Source organism: Lactuca virosa, chromosome 4 (assembly GCF_052849685.1).
Source record: "Lactuca virosa cultivar CGN04683 chromosome 4, Lactuca_virosa_CGN04683_v6, whole genome shotgun sequence".
In the NCBI taxonomy this organism is placed as follows: domain Eukaryota; kingdom Viridiplantae; phylum Streptophyta; class Magnoliopsida; order Asterales; family Asteraceae; genus Lactuca; species Lactuca virosa.
Window position 1 is genome coordinate 323,750,897 of NC_136429.1, and position 22,289 is coordinate 323,773,185.

The following is a 22,289-nucleotide window of genomic DNA, read 5'->3' on the forward strand; positions in this document are numbered from 1 at the left end:
ACGCTCACTTGCATCACTTCTTGGAATTTATCTCGAGTGATCGTGAGACGGTAATATCATATAAATCTTTAAACCTAGAGATATGAGTTGTTGACTATGAGTTGGTTATCCATTGATTGTACGAAAACGCATTGGTAACTCGATGTTATAAAACATGCTTTTGTGCATAATTTAACAAGTAGTCAGTACAAGCATATGAGTCGAAGTTTATCTGTTCCTTCTAGAAATAGAAGCGATATCTGGGCCCCTCGATGATTAGGTTTTGACTTATGTACCGGGCCCGGTCAGAACCTAATTGATGTGTTCAATTTAGTTCTATGTCGAAACAAATCAGAGATCGAGAAACAAATGTTGGACAATAAGTAAGACCATGCTCCATGTGTTTGTCTGGCTGATATCTTGAGAGCAGAGGATTATATGATCACTTATCTTAAACGGCGTATCATTATTATCTCAGTTCCGAGAGACTTTGAAAGAGCTACGATTGCTAGTCGGATCCTGAAGTCATATCTGCAAATATAGTTATTAGACTTATCCAAGTGGGAGACTGTTGGATATAGTGTCTAAGTCCATAACTTTATTTGGTATGTACTTGACCCGACCCGGCATGGTCCATTTGGGTTGCATGGCATTGAAATACTTGGATAGACTAAATGAGAGAAAGGACACTTGTGATTATTAATATATTATAAGTTCTAATATATTAATAATAGTATTATTTAATTAGTGTTGATCAAGTATTAATTTATAATTAAGTTGGTGATCAAAATGAGACTAATTAAATATGTAGGGTTGATTATGACAATCATCTAATCTTTTATGGTGGATTTATGATCCATGGTTTATGGAGTTGGGTTATAACCATTTGGAGCTCCATGGATAGTTCATGGGAGTTACAAACCCATGGATCATTAGAAATCAAGAGGCATGACAATTAAGGGCATTCATGTGTAAACCCTAATTGTGACAACACTATAAAAGGAGCCCTATAGCTAGCAAAATCGGACTACTAGTGAGTTCTAAGAGGGCATAACCGATTTTGAGTGCAAGTGTATTCTCTCAAGTTATTCCAAGTCTTGTAGTCTTGTGTGAAGCATTTGAGGCACAACATTTGGGGTGCTAGGCTCACAAAGTCTTCAAGGGATCCAAGCAACAAGAAAGGTATGTACTTCTACTAGTTTTATATTACATATTCCCCATGCCATGCTAGTTAGGAAGTAAACCTTGAAAAATCAAATTTGCATGTATATTAGAGAAAACATAGATTCAAGGTTTATAGGGTTGCATGTACACCATAGGAGTGTTAGAATGCTCAAAACCCATCATGAGGTACCTTATGGGTCATCCCAGCCTGAATATGAGATAGAGGAGGTGATTGGATGTAGTAAAGGACAACGACTGTGAGATTTTATATCAACCAGGCAAGGCTAATGTGGTAGCTGATGCCCTGAGTCATAGAACAGCCAGTGCTCCGATTCGAGAGTTGGCTGAGGTCTATGTTCGAGAGTTGGTGGCTCGGCACGGAGTGCCGACATCGATAGTATCTGACCGTGATGTGCATTTTACTTCCAGGTTCTTGAAGAAATTTCATGAGGATTTGGGTACCCGGCTATATTTTAGCACCACATACCATCCACAGACGGACGGGCAGAGTGAGCGAATGATTCAGACGCTCGAGGATATGCTACGCGCTTGTGTTATTGTAACACCCCGAATCCTGGATGTGAAATTTAAGAGTTATAATGCACTTTGAAGGACCTACTTGACAAGTTTGTTGGGCTCGACTCGTCATGTAGGGGTTGAGCTGGCCACACGAATTATGAAGCCTACTCGTCGAGTCGAAGGGCTGGACTCGACGATTTGATTCTGTAGTGAGAAAACCTTAATTTTAGGGCTTGCACCCTATTTAAAGGCCCTTAAGCCCTCATTTCCGCCTCCCTGACCATTTAGACATACTAAGAGAAACCCCAGACGAGCTGTAGTCGTTATGAGAGAGAGAAAGGCTAAAGATCTTGTGTTCAAGTGCATTTTTAGAAGAGGATTGAAGAGCAAGAAGGTTTGTAATGAGAAGAAGCTTTGGATCCAGTGTTCTTTCGGTGCTAGCTATCAATTGGAGGTAAGAAGCTATCTCCTTGATCATTCCTTTTGTTAGATCTCTTTCTAGAGAGTTTTGGGGCTTTATCCCATCTATGTTTTGGTTTGGAGTTGTTGAGCTGGTCATGAGAGTTGAGACTACGGATCTGAGCTATATGAGTCCCTATGAGCCCAAAGATTCGAGTTTTATCAAGCTTTGGGCAAGTCTTCAAGCATAAAGACCTTTATGGAGCTTGTTTTGGCACTTTAAGCCCTATATGTCATGCATGAACGTAAAGCTTGCAACTTTACGCGATGATTCAGCCTTAGGAGGCTAGATCTAGAGTATGAGACCTTATTTCTATCCAAAAACATCTGAATGAGAAAATAGAATTAATGGACTCGACGAGTTGATGAGACAACTCGACAAGTCGGTTAGGGTTTACCTCGATGGTTTGGATGCGTTGCAGACTCGGGGAGTTGACGAGACAACTCGACGAGTTGAAAGGGTTTTACCCGTCTGTGGATTCAGAGTGGACTCGACGAGTTGATGGGACAACTCGACGAGTAGGTGGGGTTTCCTGGTCTTCTGGACACTGCATGAACTCGGCGAGTTGGCGATAAACTCGGCGAGTTGACTCGAGTTTTCACAATGTACTGAGTTCTGGAAGACACGATGAGTTTATGAGCTATACTCGGTGGGTCGGGTCAACATGGGCTGTTGACTCGAGTGGTTGACTTCTCTTGACTTTAGGGTTTGGTCAAGACAGGGATTATGGGGGCCATGGAGGGGTAAAATGGTATTTTACCCATCCCAAGAGTTATAGAGAGAAAATATCTTGGTTTATTTAGAGATAATTATCATATGTGTTAGGCGGAGGCCAGATCGGTGATTCGTGTACGAGGTTTATTTGCTTGCTTACGAGGTGAGTCTTCTTACTATACTTACCTAGAGTGGTAATCTTTGTGGGACCGGAGGGTCTTATGTGCTTGCATTGAGTATTGTGATATCCTGCATTATGTCTTTGTGATTTATGCAGTGTATTATTCTGAGCTTACTGAGTTAGGACCGGAGGGTCCACCCGAGTTGTGGGACCGGAGGGTTCCACTGAGACACATTGACCGGAGGGTATTATTTGAGATATAGCGATGAGAGGCTAATGAGCTATGTGTGCTATTCTGGGGAACTCATTAAGCTCCGTGCTTACTGTGTTATGTGATATGTGTTTCAGGTACTTCTCAGGATCGCGGGAAGGCGTCGGCTTGATTATACACACGAGATGGAGTTATGTTTTGAGGATCCTGGATTTTATTCAATCAATTATGAATATGTGTTTTTGATAATTTGACAATTGGGGATTTTGTGAAATGTGTTCATGAGATTTATGTGATTTTAAAATAAAAAATTAGTTTGAAAATTTACGGTGTTACAGTTATGGACTTTGGTGGGAGTTGGGATTCCTATCTGCCCTTGGCTGAGTTTCATAGAACAACAACTATCACTCCAGCATTGGGATGCCTCCTTTTGAGCTTTTATATGGGAGGAGATGTCAGACTCCTATCTGTTAGGGGAGGTCGGACAGAGAGTGATGGGGAGCACCGAGATAGTACTCAAGAAGACAGAGCATATCCAGCAGGTTAGATAGAGGTTGCTAACGACCCAGATTCGTAAGAAGAGTTACACAGATCGAAGGTGTTCCGAGCTAGAATTCCAGGTCGGCGACTATGTTCTCCTGAAGGTATCCCCATGGAAAGGGGTGATCCGATTCAGGAAGCGGGGCAAGCTGGGCCCTAGATTCATTGGTCCTTTCAGGGTGATTGCTCGGGTGGGTAAGGTAGCTTATCAGTTAGAGCTGCCTAAGGAGTTGAGCCAGATTCATAACACTTTCCATGTATTCCAGTTGAGGAAGTGTGTAGCCGACGAGACGGCAGTGCTTCCTTTAGAGGACAATCAGGTTGATGATCGCCTGAACTATATTGAGAGGCCGGTAACGAAATTGGATAGGAAAGTAAAGACTTTGAGGAACAAGGAGGTGCATCTGGTTAAAGTTCAGTGGTAGCATCGTAGATGTTCGGAGTGGACTTGGGAGCCGGAGACCGAGATGCGCGAGCAGTACCCAGAGCTGTTTCCAGAGGATGACTTCGAGGGCGAAGTATGATCCTAGTGGGGGAGAATTGTAACATCTCGAAATAAGGTATGCATCGATGACCATAACTTTTATTGCATTTGTCGAGACTAGTCCTTATTTGATAAAAAGTGGCAACTGAGTACGTGGGGCGTATGCACGTGTACGCTCAGTGTACTCATGTCCTTTGTAGGAACGTGGAGGCCACCTAGTACGCGGGGCGTACTAGAGGGTACGCTGGGCGTACTAGGCTCAGAGTCAAAACCCTAATGCCTTGTGTGCCCTTATTTAAGGAACATGAAGGCCTCATTTTCAGCCACCTTTTCCAGCCTCCAACTCCCCTCAAACCCTAAATTTCGTTTCCATAGCTTGTGTGCGCATTTGTGGCTTATTGAGTGTTCTTGTGGAGTTCTTTTGTGAAGAAGGAGCCTCGAAGGAAGAAGAGTTGGTGTCCAAGCTTTTGGATCTGAGTTTTTCTGTGGTTGGTGCAACATCCAGAGGTATCAAGCTTAAAGCTTTCACATTGTTTTGATTAGTTCATGTTTTGGTCCATTTTTAGGGTTTTATGTCCCAAGCTTGAAGCTTTATGAGTTTGATGAACTCCAGACCATAATACCTGTTCTTTTAGGTGTTTTTAGTCGTTTGGATTCATAAAAATGAGATCTTGGTCGTCAAGATCTCTCCATGCATGAGATATGTGGACCTTTGTGAGTAAAGGATTAGAGTTTATGAGTTTTAGACTTGTCCAGCCATGCTAAGGCTTAAAGTCACCAACTTTGTGAAGTATTAGGATCTAGTTAGCCCAGATTTGAGATTGTAGCAATTGTATTAACGGATTAAGACCAGGAAAGTAAGAAAAGTGAGTTTGGGATGTACGCCGTGCGTACCCCAGTTACGCGCAGCGTAGCGCTGAGTCCACCCTGATGCATGCAGGACCAGTTGTACGCCCAGCTTATGCGCTGGGTGTTGACTTCCGTTGACTTTTAGGATTTTGGTCAAGTTGTGGACTTTGGAGGCCATGGAGGGGTAAAATGGTCTTTTACCCTTATGAGGTTTAGTAGAGAAACTTAGCCAACATCTTTGAGGGTTGTTAATATCAATTTTTAATTAGAGGTATATGTGATATATGTTAAGCAGAGTCTAGACCGGCAGTTCGGGTGCGGGATTTACTTGCTTTACTTCACGATGTGAGTGTTCTCACTATACTTATCTTAGTGGTAGTTTATGTGTGATCGGAGGGTCTTGTTCGTGTTACTGACCGGAGGCTCTTATTCGTGTTATTGACCGGAGGGTCTTATTTGCTTATACTGAGTTATGTGTTATTATGCATCTTGACTTTGTGACTTATGTTGTTATATTATTCTGTGTATATATTGAGTTACGGCCGGAGGGTCCATACCGAGACGTGAGACCGGAGGGTCTTCACTGACACACATGACTGGACGGTGGTCCTTATCGAGATATAGCCATGAGAGGTTGATTATTTGTGTATGTGGTATTTTGGGGAACTCATTAAGCTTCGTGCTTACAGTGTTGGTGTAAATGTGTTTCAGGTACATCTCAGGATCACGGGAAGGCGTCGACATGATTGAACCAATGTTTTAAAAACCAGTTTTTTAGTTGAACCGGTATGGTGACCGGTTCCCGGTTCGACCGCCAGGTCAACCGGTTTCTATAATTTTCATATTTTTTCATATTTTCCGATACATACATACATATGTAAATCATGAATTTGATGTTTACAAATTCAAACAATAAAAATATACATAAAAATAAGTTGTAGATCACTCCAAATTCATTAAAACAACACATAACTCTAAGTTTTAGTGTTTTACATCAAATCCATATACGTCAAAAAGAAATTAAAGTATAATACCGAAACAAAATATAGTTTTAGATGAATATAAACACATCAAAAAACTTTTAATATTTACCATATGTTTTTATTTAGAGAAAACTATATAGATTGGAAAAAATTCACCAAAGTTTAATATGCAAATGATTCTTTTCCATGTGTTTTTATTCGGTTTAACCGGTTCAATCAGTTTATTTTGTCCGGTTCAACCAGGTTTTTCTAAAAACCGGCCGGTTCAATCCGGTTCAGAAATCGACGTAAAACCGGTGGTAGTTGAACCGCTTCCTCCCCTGGTTCCTGGTCCAACCGGTTCAAACCGGTTTTTAAAACATTGGATTGTACACACCAGCTTGATGATTGAGTTTATGTGGATTCTGGGATATTTTGATAACAATTTATTATGTTTTGTGTTTGAGAAGAATTTCAAATTGGCATGAGAACTGTTAAACTGTGTTTTGTGAAACTTTAAAAAAATTAAAAAAAAATTGTTTGAAAATTTAGAGTGATACAATATATATATATATATATATATATATATATATATATATATATATATATATATATATATATATATCAAAAACATTCCAATATCGGGATAAATAGTAAGTTAATTTAGTTGACTAATCATCATAATTTTGTTGTACAATAGGTTTGATCAATTTTAATTTGGCTATAATAATTCAAGACGCTTGATATTACATAGACTCTTAATTAATAAAATGGTTAGAGAAGTTCATAACACATTTTTTTAGTTAAAGTGATAAATCAACGAAGCATGTAATTTACGAAAATTAATCCATTAAGATTTAAGAGCTACCAAATCTTAAAGTAAATCAATATGCTTTCATTACCATTATAAAAGGAAGGAAATACTTTCGTGATTTAAGTGAAATGAATACAAACACATAAACCATCATTACTTGTTATTTTGAAGATCTATTACTTAATCAAAAAATTAAACAACTAATTAAACATTTACATATCTAAACTTACTATTAAAGACATATGAACATAAATGTATGTTTTATTATAAAATATTTCTATATAATACCATCAAAACTCACAGAAAATTACTCTTAATAAGTTAATTTTTCTATTTACTAACCTAATATTAGAAATACAAACTAACTGCTCATAATAATTACAATAAAAAGAAATTAAAATTATACGAATATTAGTTGCGAAACAAAATTGACAAAAGCCTTTTGAAATCGTCTTATTATTGTCCTTAAATTTCATCCGCAATCAAAATATTAATACTAAAATTAATGTAACCTAAAGTAAATCAAAATCATCACAATAATAATAATAATAATATTAAATGTTCCAAAAAAAAAAGAAAAAACAGCGGAGCGCCGCCCTGAGCCCCAGCCCCACAAAAACAATTAGATGGGCTGTTATAAAACTCTTAAATGGGCCGTTAGAATATTCATCTTTTGGTCCACTAGAATAATGTAACATATGATTCGTTAGTGGAATTTTAGCTATCAAATTCAGCCATATTGGGACATGCTACGACGCAGAGAAAGGCATAAATTCACAAATAGTCATTTTAATGGGCTGCCGTAAAATTCACAAATGGGCTATCAAATTTGGCTGTTGGTGTTTACGAGGGCAAATACCATATCAAAACTTGTCCGAATCAACTCATTTTCTGTGAGATTGAAGATCAACGAGTTGGGAATGGGAAGACGTGCATTAAATATCAGGTCAATCGGACAATGTTTTCCCTTCCGTCTAATTGCTTGAAGAAAATCGTGCAATATTGTCAAAAATCCGAAAATTATTTTATATCGTTTTGTTTTTCTTGTTGCTCATGGATATTGATATGTGACTTCAATTGTACTTGCAATGTATTCAATGTGGCTTTAACTATGCTCCAAAAAGCTAAACAAAATTAACTTAAACGAGAAAAAAATATTAAAAACAATAAATATAAAAAGAAAATTAAAATGCTAAACTTAATGAATGCAAATATATATACAAAGAATCAAACATTCAAAGGGGGCACTTTTTAACAACGAATTAAGTTGGAGATAGGGGGCCATTTTTTAACATCGAATTAATAACACATAACACACTGATTATATATATATATATATATATATATATATATATATATATATATATATATATATATATATATATATATATATCCCCTATCCTAATAAATAAGTAGAATAATGCCACGTGTCAGTCTCCCAGACCCCCAAAATAGAGTTTTCCCGCTTCTTTTCTTCAGGTCAATTTACGTAAATGCCCTTCACTTCAAATAGAGGCAATAAATCCGGAAAAAACTGCAGTCAAAAAATGCAATCAACAAATTTTAATGAATAAAAAATTTGCAAATAATATGAAAAAATCGGTTATTCAAATTTCAAATTTGAAATACCCGATTTAATATGGAAGTTTGTTTATTGTGATTGGAAATTAAATAATTTCCAGTGATTAAATCCCTAAAAATTTGCACCAATTTATCAAATATCGAAATATATACAAGTATATCATCTATACGCTTCTTTTGTGTTCACGATTCTGCTTCAGAGGATTCTTTGCAAACGGTATTCTTCTTCGGTTCTTCTTCACTGTTTTTAACGTAATTTATTCAATCATTGAAGTTGCTAACATAAGTTCTTCAATCCTTCCTGTCGGTACCAGGTTTACTGCATAATCATCCTCCGCCCTCTTAATCCTGCAACGCTACACATATCAGGTTAGTCTTTTCAAATTAATTTGTAGTATTTATTTAACATTATGTTATGATCGTTTTATTTTTGTTAGAATAAACAACCAGAAATCAATCTCTGATTGAAAATGAATCTGTTTGGATTTATAATTGGTTTAGCTGTAGAGGATAGAGCATCAGTTTTTTTCTGTTTACAATGTTTTAACATATGGGATTCAATAAATATGCAAATTGGTCCGTATGTGTCGATTCAAATTTCTTTAGTTTGCAAAGTATTTTGACAGTAATTGTTTTCTACACACTTCTTAATAAACTTATCAAAAGGAGGGCAAATTCGTAAATTTGCATGTTCCCCCTCCTTCCTGTCGGTTATATCAATGTACTTTAAGAATAAATCATATGTCATATGCTATTACCAAACCTCTCTTGAATAATTTCATTGATGATAGAATAATTTGATTTTCATATAATTAATGTTGCTATAATCCATCTCTGATACTTTAATTATCTCAATTTTTTGTTTCAACTCTCTACATTTGTTTTATATTTCATTATAGGATTATTAAGACAGTAAAATCAATCTCTGATACTTTAATGAATCTGTTTGGATTTATAATAAGGATTTGATGTTTTTCATGGTTTTTTGAATGACTTGGAGGTTACTGAATTTGTTGTTGTGTCTTATTACTTATTTTTTTACACAGGGGGCATTTGCATTTTTAAATGACTTGTGTTTTGTTTACCCTGCATTCTCCCGTTTCTTCTTTTTATTAAATAGGATGCATATTGGATTTACTTTTTCGTATGTCTATTTAACATATGAATCAAAGGTACTGTTCGATGTATTCATCTTCCTCTTTCATCCATTGATGTTTTAATCGATGTGTACGTATATGTATCTGTTAGGAATAATTTAAAGTATAATTTTGTAATAAACTAATCAATTAAAGTATATATTCCCTTTAATTATTTCAATTTGACCCTAATTTAAAATTTGTTTTTTAAATTAGAAAAATAAATTACATTATTTTACCCAAATAGTTTTTATGTTTAACATAACCAAAATCTCAAATATATTGTATAAACATCATGACATAACAAAATATGTTTTTTGTTTGGTGCATATTTTAAGCTTATTTACGTTTATCACATTCAAGCCCATTTATTGACCAAAATACCCTTTAACTTCCCTAATTTTCCAGATCCATCTCAAGCCATTCAAAATTCAAATAACTTTTAATCAAATATATTATTTTCAAGAATAAAAATATTTTGTGTATAGAAATACTAAAAACTAATATTTTAATTCAAGTTATTATAAATATGTTACTGTAAGCTAAGAATTCACAAAAATATACTTTACATTTATCAATTCTTATGTTTAGATTTATCTTTTTCCAAAAATATACATAAGAATTTAATTCAATGTTAATTCACAAAGTATAATATACATAAGAATTTAATTCAAAGTATAATATCTTCTTTCTTAATACTTTTCATACTTTACAAATTTTAGATATGTTTGATTAGTAAATATGATTTGAAATTATGTATAGCGTCTTTCTTTCTTGATTACATTTCAAACAATGTTAATTGTTTTTTAACATAGCAATGTACTTTCATTTAACATAAATTTTGCATTTTTATGACAAAAACATACCATATTACCTTTATGTTTTGACACCAACTCAACATAACTTTGAGAAAGTCATTGAAGATTAATATTTCCAGCAACCTTTTGCCAAGAAATATCAATTGATAGCAGAGTTCCAGTATCAAGCATTCTTCATCTTCAAATCTGTTTGTTTTGATGCAATCAACAAAATACAAGGTCAGTTCCTGCTACAATGTAGGCTGACTTTCTGATTGTCAATGTTTAACACAAACATGTTATAAATGTATTTAATTAATATTGTTGGTCTATGAAGAGAAATTAAATTAAAAGAATCACTATAGAGTACAATCAACAAACAAATCTAAACAGAAAGAATCCTAAACGGCCACATCAGCATACTCATTGAAACAATTATTGTGTAACAAAAACCTTATTTAACAACAAAAATGAAAAATTAGCAATGTAAGTCATCATATCAACAAGTAACATACCAGTATATTTTATGTCTTTACGAATATAAGCACGATCAAGTAACCTTCAACATAAAATGAAACAGATGCGAATCGAAAAGTTAGGGTTTCCGATTAGACTGAAAGTTCCAATTCACATATCAGGATAGACGAAATGGATAAAGAGAATTTAATAGATAAAATAGATTCGGTGAGGAATCGGGCTTGCCTGCAAACGACGGCGAAAAACGGCGAAAAAAATAAGACATGTGGTCAGAATCAATGAAATTACGCTTTATGAAGGAGTTTTGTGAGTTCCATCTTCTGATTATCGGATTTTGCATATCCAGCTTCTAGGTCTCTCCCTCCGTCACCGTCAATCCGGTCATCGTCGGTTTCATTTAATTACGTACAGGCGAGAATCAAGACAACAAACGCAATCAGACCCAAAACGACAGCTAAACCTCCGAAGAAGTACGGGACCGGTGTGTGCCACGCCGATTGTTTAACCACCGCCTGCGACGAAGGAGCCACTGTCATCACTGTTTCTTCAGTTTTGCTTTTGGTGACGTTCGATTAGATTAGAAAGTGAAGAGTTAGGATTTGGTGGATGAGTAGATTAGGAAACAGTTCCATTTCAAAGAGTTTTCATACTATAAAATCTGATTTTTATCGTTCATTTATTACATACTTTTTTTTTAATTATTATATTGAAATTATATTCCTTTTTTAAAATCTAATGTTATGGTTAATGGAATATAAACGGGATTCTTACATAATTGTTAATTACAATCTTTATATGATATAATAACGATATTTGAATAATATATTTACTTTTATAACCAACCTTTTTGTAGCATTTTTTAGTCATTTTTAGCAAATCACATTTAATCCATCATATTACTTTATTTATTTATAATTACGTATTGTATTTTTTTATGTTAATTTCATTACACACATGGGTAAGGCATCATCTCCGTATGTTCAATGAGAATCATAAACCAAAAATCAAGGTTTTAAAAATCTCCATTTATAATTAAATACATACCATTTACTGTGTAATTAAACACATACAAATCACAAAGTTATTAAAATATGCAATATTACAATTCATAAGTTTTCTAAATTAATGAAATATTATTTTATTACATAATTAATTTTTAAATTCAATTTAAAATTAATACCCATGGGTTCCACGGGTTTTAACCTAGTATATATATATATATATATATATATATATATATATATATATATATATATATATATATATATATATATATACACCCATAAGGTATATAAGTTTAGATACCCAAATAATAAAACTACTTAGTTAAAAAAAATAAAAAACAATTTCCTAAAAAAAGTTATCTACGTTTCCTTATTTCCTGGTGAAATTAAACTATATTTCTCCTTTTTTTCGAACGATTACATGTTATCATCGCTGAGAAAAAAATCGATTACACCAAAAAACAATTTCATACAATCGCAATTCACAGAACTCAGAAGATAGATTGCATCTATACTGTGAGTCCTTCGATTTTTCTCAACATTTTCAATCACGAAGAAATTCATCTTATTTTCCAACAAACATAAGTATGCTATATTAATCTTATTCGTCTTATTTAACAAGCATCAACATATAAATTTGCAGCAATAAGAAAGGCGGGGGAGAACGAAGCCAAGGAGCCACAATCCAAGAAATACAAACAACAAAAACCCGGACACTGAAGACAGGGGTAGAATCGTCCAACTCCCACAAAAAACAGAAAAAAAACCCGGACATTCGAGGTTTTTTTTATCCTATCGTTGTTAATTTTTTTATGGTTAATCATGTGACAAAGTGAGGTTGTTTTTCAATTTCATCTTTTTCAATTGATTCTAGTTGCGCATTAGCTGAAATTTCATTAGATTGAGATGTTTGAGCGATAGCAGGTTTATTTCTAGGGTGTTTTGTATATATTCAATCTTATTTCAGATAAATGTTTCTCACTATGTACACCAGGTGTTTGATTAAATGCCTTAGTGAACTTTTGTATCAATATGGCTTAAAAATCATAAGTTGTTATCATGAATAGGTATTATCAAGCATAGGCTTTAGCAATCGTAGCCTGTTAGGGAATGTAGAAATTAGAAGTATTGCTTTGACAGAAAAGGTCTCACTTGACCTACTTGAAAACAACAAAGACCTATTTTTTGATCTTTTGAGTCTTCATTTTCTCGAACTTATATGCTCTAAAAAATGGTGATAAAAAGTTATATCAATAGTTTTATATCAAGATTTACATATTTTTTAAATTTAATTTACATATTATATTGCAGCGCAGAAGCTCTTGAATTCGCTCAAACCAAAGTTGACCCCTTTTAGGAACATGTCCAAATATGTTCAGAAGTATGTTGCTAATTGTAACATCCCAAGTTCGGAAGCAAGAAGTTGGAGGGTGCTAAGTGTAAATTAAGGAAGCTACTCGACGAGTAGGTATGCTACTCGTCGAGTCGGAGCGAGATTGATCGCGGGTTAAGTGGCCAACTCGCCGAGTCGGAAGACGTACTCGACGAGTTGGTGCTGGAATGAGAAAACCCTAATCCCGAGGGTTGCACCCTATTTAAAGGACTTTATGTCCTTCTCCCATCCTCCTATTCCCCCAGAGAGTTCCAGAAAACCCTAGATTCGAGTGAGTCTCCATTAATAGAGAGAATAGAGCCTTGGAGGAGAAAATCTTGGAAAGGGGCTTGAAGATCAAGAGATTTGCTGCAAAGGAGTGGTGTAGATCCGGGATCTACTTCAGTTGGAGCATATATTGGAGGTATTAATTTGTTGCTTGGGCTCTTTTGTATCTAGATCTATTATCATTTGAGATTTGGGGCATTTTTGGTATGATTGTGAGCTATTTTGAGTTAGAGGCTTAGATCTGAGGTTGCTACTTCAGATCTAGGCTTGTGATGGTCCATAATGTCATAAAGCTTCTGTTTAAGAGTTGTTGGCGAAGCCCCATAGTCCTTAGCCCTAGCCCTAGTGTGTTTCGGGCCTATATCTCCTTGGTTTCACGTAAAGTTTGCAACTTTATGTGAGGGTTAGACTGTAGAAGAGTGGATCTATGGATTGGAGCCCCTGCATGGCTCGAAAAGCCTCTGTATGGATTGAGAACTGGAGAGACTCGGCGAGTCACATGGGTGTACTCGACGAGTTGTATGAACATGTGCATGGACTCGGCGAGTTGGAAGAACAACTCGGCGAGTCTGTTGAAGATTGCCTTGGACTCGGCGAGTCTGTTCTTGGACTCGGCGATTCTGGTCGCAGAACCCAACCTCTTTTGGTTAAAGCTTTGGATTAGTGAGTCGGTTGGCGACTCAGTGAGTTGGACAGGATGGGATTCCGAGATCGTTGAACTCGACGAGTCTTGGGGCGACTCAGCGAGTTGAGTCGTGTTATGGGAGTTTTCTGAGTATAAGAACTCGACGACTCGACGGGTTGACTCGGCGAGTAGAGTCAACCAGGAATGTTGACTTTGACTGAGGAATTTGACTTTGACCAAGAGTTGACCAGTTTGATTTCCAAGGGTATTTTGGTAATTTTGGTATTTATGGAATTGGTTCTTTGGTAGTGTTCTGTGGTGGAGTTTGTGTCGGTGGTCGGAGCAGCTTGGTCTTATCTCTTCAGTCGGCAATTGCAGGTGAGTTATCCTTACTATATCGACAGGGTCTACGGCACCAAGGCCGGCCCTTTATCGGATGGAAATCCGGGTATTGTTTGTTATGTTATTGCTTTGCTAGATCTGCATCCTGGTTAGGATGTTGTTATGTTAGTGACCTGGTTAAGGTCGGTACCCGGTATATAGGGTAATGTTATGCTAGTGACCGGTTAGGTCGGAATCCTGGTTAGGATGTTGATATGTTATGTGATCTGTTAGACTGTTTGTCTGGTTAAGGATTTGATATGCAATTAATTGTTTATGTGCACATGGTTGTTTGACGGGGGTTGGGTTGAGGCGGGTCCTGCTTTGTGCTGTAGGCCAACATACCCAGGGCGGACCGGATATTCCGAAGGCCCGGCGAGCGGTCCGGATAGGCTGAAGGCCCCAAGAGGGCGGACTAGACGTGCCGAGGCTCGGAGAGCGGAACAGGCCGACTGAAGGCCCGGTGTGGGCGGACCAGTCATACTGTAGACTCAGAGAGTGGACCAGGTGGATTGAAGGCCCGGTGCGGGCGGACCAATCACACTATAGACTCGATGTATATGGCTAGACTCGGAGGGTGGACCAGGTGGACTGAAGGCCCGGTGCGGGCGGACCAGTCACACAATAGACCTGATGTGCATGGCTGTTCTATTTGTGATATGTTATGAGTATGTTTATGTGTGTGTTGAAACAAAGTTCAATTAGGATCGATAGATTCTATGCAGACAAACAATTAAGAACGTAATTATGAACACAAGAATGGCTTTGAATGTGTCGTATGATTAATGCTTTAACACCTCAGAAGAGCTCGATTAAGAACTTCGACTGTAGAGGTGTTTAGGGTTACAAAACAATAAACGATAATAATCACGAACATTAACTAATGCATACATGCATGCACTATATATAGTCTAACCCTACTAGATAATCACGGATGGACAGGCCCAATCCGGAAACAAAACACAAGCCCATGACACAACACAATAAGACCCAACAATCTCCCCTTTGCGTCAATGGAGCCGGAAGCTCACTTCGGTTGAGCTGCAGAAGACTTCTTGATTGTCTTGAACACCTTCGGTGTAACATCCGGATTCCCAGGTATCTTAAATTATGTATTTTATTGAGTTTTGGAGAGAGACTCGGCGAGTAGGCGCTCAGACTCGCCGAGTAGAGTTGCGAATCTCCATCCGGGTTAATGACCGGACTCGGCGAGTCCATACGTGGACTCGGCGAGTCCACGCTGTTTAATGAAACCCTAATTTCTTGGGTTTGGGACCTATTTAAAGGCCCTTATGGCCTTCAATGGCGGCTACCAGACCATAGAGAGAAACCCTAGAGTGCTTGAGCGTTTTGACAGAGAAAGGAAGCCATTCTTGACCTTGGAAGTGTTGTTTAGCAAGAAGAAGGAGGTACTAGCCAAGAGGAAGCATAGGAGGTTGCTATTCTGTGGATTTGGAGCTAAGATCTTCACATTTGAGGTAGTAATTCGACTCTCCTTCTGTTCTTATGATGATCATATGGATTTAGGGTTTCTTAGACCCTTTGTTGGTTAGATTTGATGTCCAAATAGCCCTTTCTGGTGATAAGGCTTTGGATCTGGATCCATAGAGGTCCAAAGAGCCTTATTCATCAAGCTTTATGAAGAATAATAGAGGTCATGGCCTTGGGTTAAGGTATTTGGGGCTAAATCATCATATATGGTCATATAAATGTTGCTTGTGCATCAAGACCGAGACTTTACGTGATTATAGTGGTTGGGAAGGCCAGATCTATGGATTAGAGGAACAAATCTGACCTCAGGAGGTCATTTGAGTTGGTGCATGACATGAACTCGCCGAGTCCAAGGGCAGACTCGGCGAGTAGGGTTAGGGTTTCCCGTGAATCACTCAGTGAGTGACTTGCCGAGTTGGGGGAATGACTCAGTGAGTCAGAGGGGGAATAGAGGACTCGAGTTCACGACTGAACTCGTCGAGTCACATTTGTGCACTCGGCGAGTCGGGTCAAAAGTTTGACCGTTGACTTTTATTGACTTTTAGGGTTTGGTCAACTTTAGGGTCTTTGAGCCATGAGAGGGGTAAAATGGTCTTTTACCCTTCTGAGAGTACTAAGAGGAGGAATAGTCTAGCCTTGAGAGATGTATTGATTCAGAGTGTTTATTTCATATGATTAGGCGGAGGCTAGACCCGACTTTACAGAGTTCGAGCTTTACCGAGTTACCCGAGGTGAGTCTTCTCACTATACTTTACCTAGAGTGGTAATTAGAGCTATGAGACAGAGTATTGTGTATGCTTTTGCATGATGTGATTTCTATGTGTTATATGCTATGTATGTTACAGAGTTTTCAGAGTTAGGACCGGAAGGTCCACAGAGTTAGGGTCAGAGGACCCATAGAGTTAGGGCCAGAGGGCCCACAGAGTTATGGGACTGGGGGGTCCCACAGAGACACTTTGACCAGAGTGTCAAACCGAGTTATAGCCTCGAGTGGCTAATATGTGTTATGTGTGGTATTTTGGGGAACTCACTAAGCATTTATGCTTACAGTGTTGTGTTATGTGTCTCAGGTATCAGCGAGGATCGCGGGAAGGCGTCGGCTTGATCAGTACACACGCGGGGAGATTTTATTATGATCTTGGGATATGATGTTATGTGATACAATGGTGTTTTTATAACGATTATGAATGAAAACGTGTTTTATAAAATGTGAAAAATTGTTTTGAAAATTTGGGTGTTACATTCGGTATGATAGCCAACAGATGATGACGAAACGTGATGTACCACCGAAGCATGTCTGTGAAGTTCTTCTTGTCTGTTTCTGAGTTCTGCTTGCACCGATGAATAATGTTGATAATGTGCTCCAAGCAGTCTGTTGAAAACAGATGTTTATCAACAAGAGCGAATAGAAATCTATGGGCTTCGCCTTTTGTAAACATCACAGTAAGATGTGTAGAATCAATTTGGCCCATCTTCATTTTGTTCACATCTCCTGGTTTCGGTGTTGTCTTGATAGTCGGTTTCTTGTTCATTACTTTCGCTATCTCCTGATCCATAGCTGCAACCCCATGGATGTAAGAAGCCAACATCCTCTTCAAGTGATCCAGTATCGGCTCATATTCCTTCGGATTGGTGAGAAGAATGTTAAACAATAGGATCCAGTCATGAGGATTTAGATTTGGAAGGTCTGCCAGGGAAATAATCGACACCGAGTTTGCTGATCCTCGTGTGATTTTAAAATTAACATTTATGAACTTCCCAGCAGGCATAGGTTTTAGTACCTTGACAATAACTATTTTCTGTGCGCTCCATGTCAAGTACTGCGGTTGACCATACTTCAAATAAAAGTCGATAAGTTCACGATCAACTTTTGGATGAGGGAAAGGAACTTCAGCAGTCGAATCGAAACAATGAAACGTGAATGCCTTTCGTGTTATCGGCATGTCGAACCGTGAGTCCTTAGAATTGTCACAATCAAACGAAGCAACAGGTTCCAACCAGTAAACACTTGGAAACTCTATAGCTTGATTGATAAGTGCCTCTTTTGTCCACAGGGGAAACAAGGCCTTCTTGCAGTTTAAGGCTTCTTCTTCTTCCTTGTTCCTCATTTCCCTCTCATCTGCTTCCCTTGCAACCCTCAAGGTTTCATCCAACTCTTTATCCCTCTTCTTTCGTTTAAGGGCCTCAGCAATAGTCTCATCAGATTCGTCATTACTGTCATCATCAATCTCCTTCTTCTTAGCTTGAGAACCAGAACCTGAAGCTTCATTACCCTTCAGTTCGGTTGTAACTTTGACTTACGATTGAGCAGATTCAGTTTCTGTTTTAACCTTCGGTTGATGAGCACCTTCTCCCCCTTGTTTTGGAGCAATGAATCTCTCCGAAACACCCTTCATCTCGTGTAACATTGCAAGGGCAGGAAGAAGTTTCGATGTCAGATGATTTCTGATAGTGAGAGTAAGGATAGGATAATGAGCACCAAGAATATTGGTAAGCATATCCTTGACATCCCCAGCACAACTACGAAAGACAGCTCTTTCAGTCTTCAACAAAGAAATTTCCTTTTCAGCTTGAGCAAGTTGCACCTTCTGAACTTCAATTGTGGAGGCTTGACGAGCAAGATCTTCTTTTAGAGCACTCTCTTTTGCTAAATCAGCGTGAAGAGATTCAAGCCGAGAATTCACAGAACTGATAAGTGAAGTGTTCTCTGCTTGTATTAAAGAACGTACAGCCTCAAACTTTGTGTGCTCTTCTTGAAGGGACTTGGATAAAGGAATCCACAGAGGCATTCACCTTAGCTGCATTGTTATCAGCATGCCCTTTGAGTGACTCAAGAAAGATTTGAGTACTATGAACAATTTCAGCAACGTCAGTAGTGGCCTTCTTGCAAGAAGAAGTAGACTCATTAACAGCCAGTGTGGATTTGTCAATTGACTAAGTATATTGCTCAAGAGCAGTATCCATGAAAGCTTTTAGCACAACACCACTGTAAGACTTGTTGTCATCAAGCAATTTATCAAGCTTCTCATTAATGCTTTGCAGTTGTTGTCGTGTGACTGGAGCTTCATCATCATTATCTGTAGGAAGCGTATAGGGACTGTAGTATGTTGAATCAAACTCATCATTAGCACCACCGAGAGTGGCACCGGAATCGGTTGAAGGTGAGGGTGAAAGTGGTGTGGAAGTAACTGGAGGTTCTGTTTCAGTAGTCGCCCCCGTATCAGATACGTTGACTCTTACTGTCGGTTCAGGGATTGTAGTGGAAGTGGATTGGGAAATTATAGGAGGTGGTAAAGGAGTTGTAGAAATAGGAATAGAGTGAACTGGTGGTGGTGGTGATAGAGAAGGGGTTGTTGGAGATGTGGTAGGTGGTGGAATAGGAGCAACCGAAACTGGAACTGTCTGTTTCGGTGATGGAGGTGGTATTGGAAGTTTGTTATGAAGAGATTCGGTTGGAGTAGGAGATCGGGGAGGAGTGTTACCTCTCGGTGATTCATGATGAATTTCTTCTTCTTCCTCCTCTTCATCGTTTTCTGAACTAGAAGGAAAGGGACTCTTGGGTTTCTTTGCCATCTTCTTGAACTTCTTAGGCTTGGAAGAATCCCCTTTCCCAGACTTTCGCTTCCTTGATTTGGCAGGTTTAGACTTATCATCCTCAATTGTCCCTGTCTTGGTAGTAGCCCTTTTTCCACGATTGCCAGGCTTTTCCACAGCTTCCAAGGCAGCCTGTTGTTTAGGAGATAAGACTCTCGGTTCCTTAGGAGGAATTTGGCGATAATCAGCCATGACCTTTCTCTCAGTGGTGACACATCTGTACATTGTCTCTGGGATAGAGCCAATGTGAGGAAACTTTCTAGGATCAGAGATAATGATTTTCATGGTGTGGAACGTGGCCACAGACGCAATTAGGGCATCCTTCATGACCGGAATCTGCAAAGTATCAATCGCCCTTCGTGTAATGAGAGTCCAGAAGCGTGCACACGAAATTTCAGAATGCCTCGTTGAAGTGTTGAGGCTTTGCACCACTTGAGACCAGATAATCGTCCCATAATCGAGATTGAGACCATTGTAAAGGCCGTAGAGAAGGGTTAGGAAACCCTTACTGGTACCATCAGACCCACCACTCCTCTCTGCCAAACTCTTGATGAGAAGAGTAAGTAAACCATTCCATTGGGGCGGTAAGCATGACTTCTTAACCTTTGTAACCGTAGTTAGGACATCGGTATAGCCCATCTCGTAGAGCATTGAGAACAACTGATTTATGGTAATGAAGTCCGGTGAGATTACAGAGGAATCCACAGCAAGTTGTAACAGCGAACAAAATCTTCCTTTCGAAATTGACGCCTTATGAGAGAAGATTTGAAAGTAAATTCGTTCCTTGTTCTTATCATACGAAGCGGTAGTGTAGACTTGCGAGAGGAGTGACATAGGAACGGATTCCACCTGCGTTAGGGCTAGAACCAAAGGTGAATACTTCAAACACTCAACCACTTGCAACATATACGCATCGTACAGAAAAGGATTGAGTTCAATGATCATATTCTGATTTGGCTTGATCGAGAGCAATATGGATGAAGCAGTTTGATCATGAGCCGATGAAGAAGTCGCCATTATTGATTGAAGAAAGAAGATGAACAGTTTCAAATTGCCTTGTAATTTGAGAGAATTTGTTGCTGGTAAAAGACAAATAAGATTAGAAACCCTTTATATACCGTTGCCAGGAGAGAGAAAAATCATCATGACAATGGCGCGATCACTAAAACGTCACCTGAAAAAGCGCGATGTGACAGGTTGGTTACTCCTAGGTATACATCAGCACGCGTGGGTATAGAGACCGTTCAAATTCACGCGCCCAAAATATTATCCTCAATTCGTCGTTTGAAATTCAGTTTCGCTCCAAGATTTAGGATAACCCCTGTTGCTCCAAAAGATGAACAAAAATCGAACCAACAACAACCAGAATGTTGGAAAATAAAATTTTCGTGCAATAGTGTGACAAAAGAGAAAGAAATAAAGCAAAATGTGTATTGGATGTGAGTGATGTCTATTAGAAGACAGAAAGCAGGTGATTCCGGGCAAGAATCGCTTCCTTCAAAGTCAAGAGAGACTTGAAGTGCTTGTGTGGGTTCCCGAGAAATAACGATCAAGTGTTTGTAGAGAAACATTGAAAGGCTTCCTTTTAATTTATAGGCTTAGGGTGGCTTATCTTCAACTGAACATCGATTCTTAACATAAGACCGAACGTCGGAAGAAGTACTTGTGAGACCGATGTGGTCTGTTGAACAAGTAGGTGGGATATAAGATTTAGTGACTATACAAGTGATGGAAATCTCAGAAACAAAAATAAACTGGATCTTTTTGGGAAGAAAAGCCTTGGTGTTAGACAATTTCATAAAAGATCACTCAAAAATAAAAATGAGATTTCATTAGGTAACCAGTAAGATCTTGAATATAATAATTCACCGTCAATTCATTGTTGGTGTTGGATTGTGGGTTTCACTCAGCACGTGGTGTACGTATCTAAGATCACAAACACAGATTTTATGCAACCATAAACCTCAGTGGTAAAGACCGAGAGTCTCAAGGGTTACAGTGGTGAATCGAAAGTTGATGGAGAATATAAGGAGGGTGACTAAAGAACCGAAAGTACCTTCTGCTATAAGGACATGACTAAGCAGAAAAACTCTTAACTCATTTGAGAAGAGTAAGGTAGCTCCTGACTTGAGTTGATTTTAACAGCCTGATTGGGAAGAAACGATAGGTATAGATCGAATCATTAAAGACTTGCTCTAAGTCGTTGAGGCTTTGGTCAACATGCAGCAGCATCTTCTAGGGACTCTTAACTAGTTCAGATGGAAATGATCAAACCTGCCTTAGCTCTAAATTCTGTTGTACTGGTATACTTGTGACCTAATTAAAAGAACAAGCAAACAAACACACCACACAAACAAAACAAACAAACAAACCAAACAAAGAAAAAAATTTTAAAAAAATATTTTTGAAGTTTTGAGATTTTCTGAAAAATAATAAAAACAGAAAAAGAAAATATTTTTGGATTTTTGAAGTTTTCTGAAAAATAATAAAAACAGAAAGAGAAAATATTTTTGGATTTTTGAAGTTTTCTGAAAAATAATAAAAACAGAAAGAGAAAATATTTTTGGATTTTTGAAGTTTTCTGAAAAATAATAAAAACAGAAAGAGAAAGTAGCACAAAACACTCTTTAAAAAAATAGAGTTAAAATAATAAACAAAATGTACAACCGAAACCTTATCTTAAAAGAATGAAGCGAAATAAGTCGAGCGTTCGGTTCATTTCGGTT

The 22,289-nt window shown here is 37.9% G+C and overlaps 1 long non-coding RNA gene across 5 annotated transcripts; it reads right to left on the bottom strand.

Annotated features, from left to right (window-relative positions):
- Positions 1 to 8,072: 8,072 nt before the first annotated feature.
- LOC145108521 (uncharacterized) lies at positions 8,073 to 11,213 on the bottom strand. Of its 5 annotated transcripts, none has more exons than XR_013708335.1 (5): positions 11,034 to 11,213; positions 10,847 to 10,944; positions 10,409 to 10,538; positions 8,447 to 8,746; positions 8,073 to 8,351 (listed from the first exon to the last, which is right to left on the bottom strand). It is a non-coding gene; the product is annotated as an uncharacterized LOC145108521 (long non-coding RNA). The 5 variants fall into 5 exon arrangements; XR_013708334.1 differs by having other exon boundaries at positions 8,075 to 8,351; positions 10,847 to 10,890; XR_013708337.1 differs by lacking the exon at positions 10,847 to 10,944 and having other exon boundaries at positions 8,076 to 8,351.
- Between the last annotated feature and the right edge of the window lie 11,076 nt (positions 11,214 to 22,289).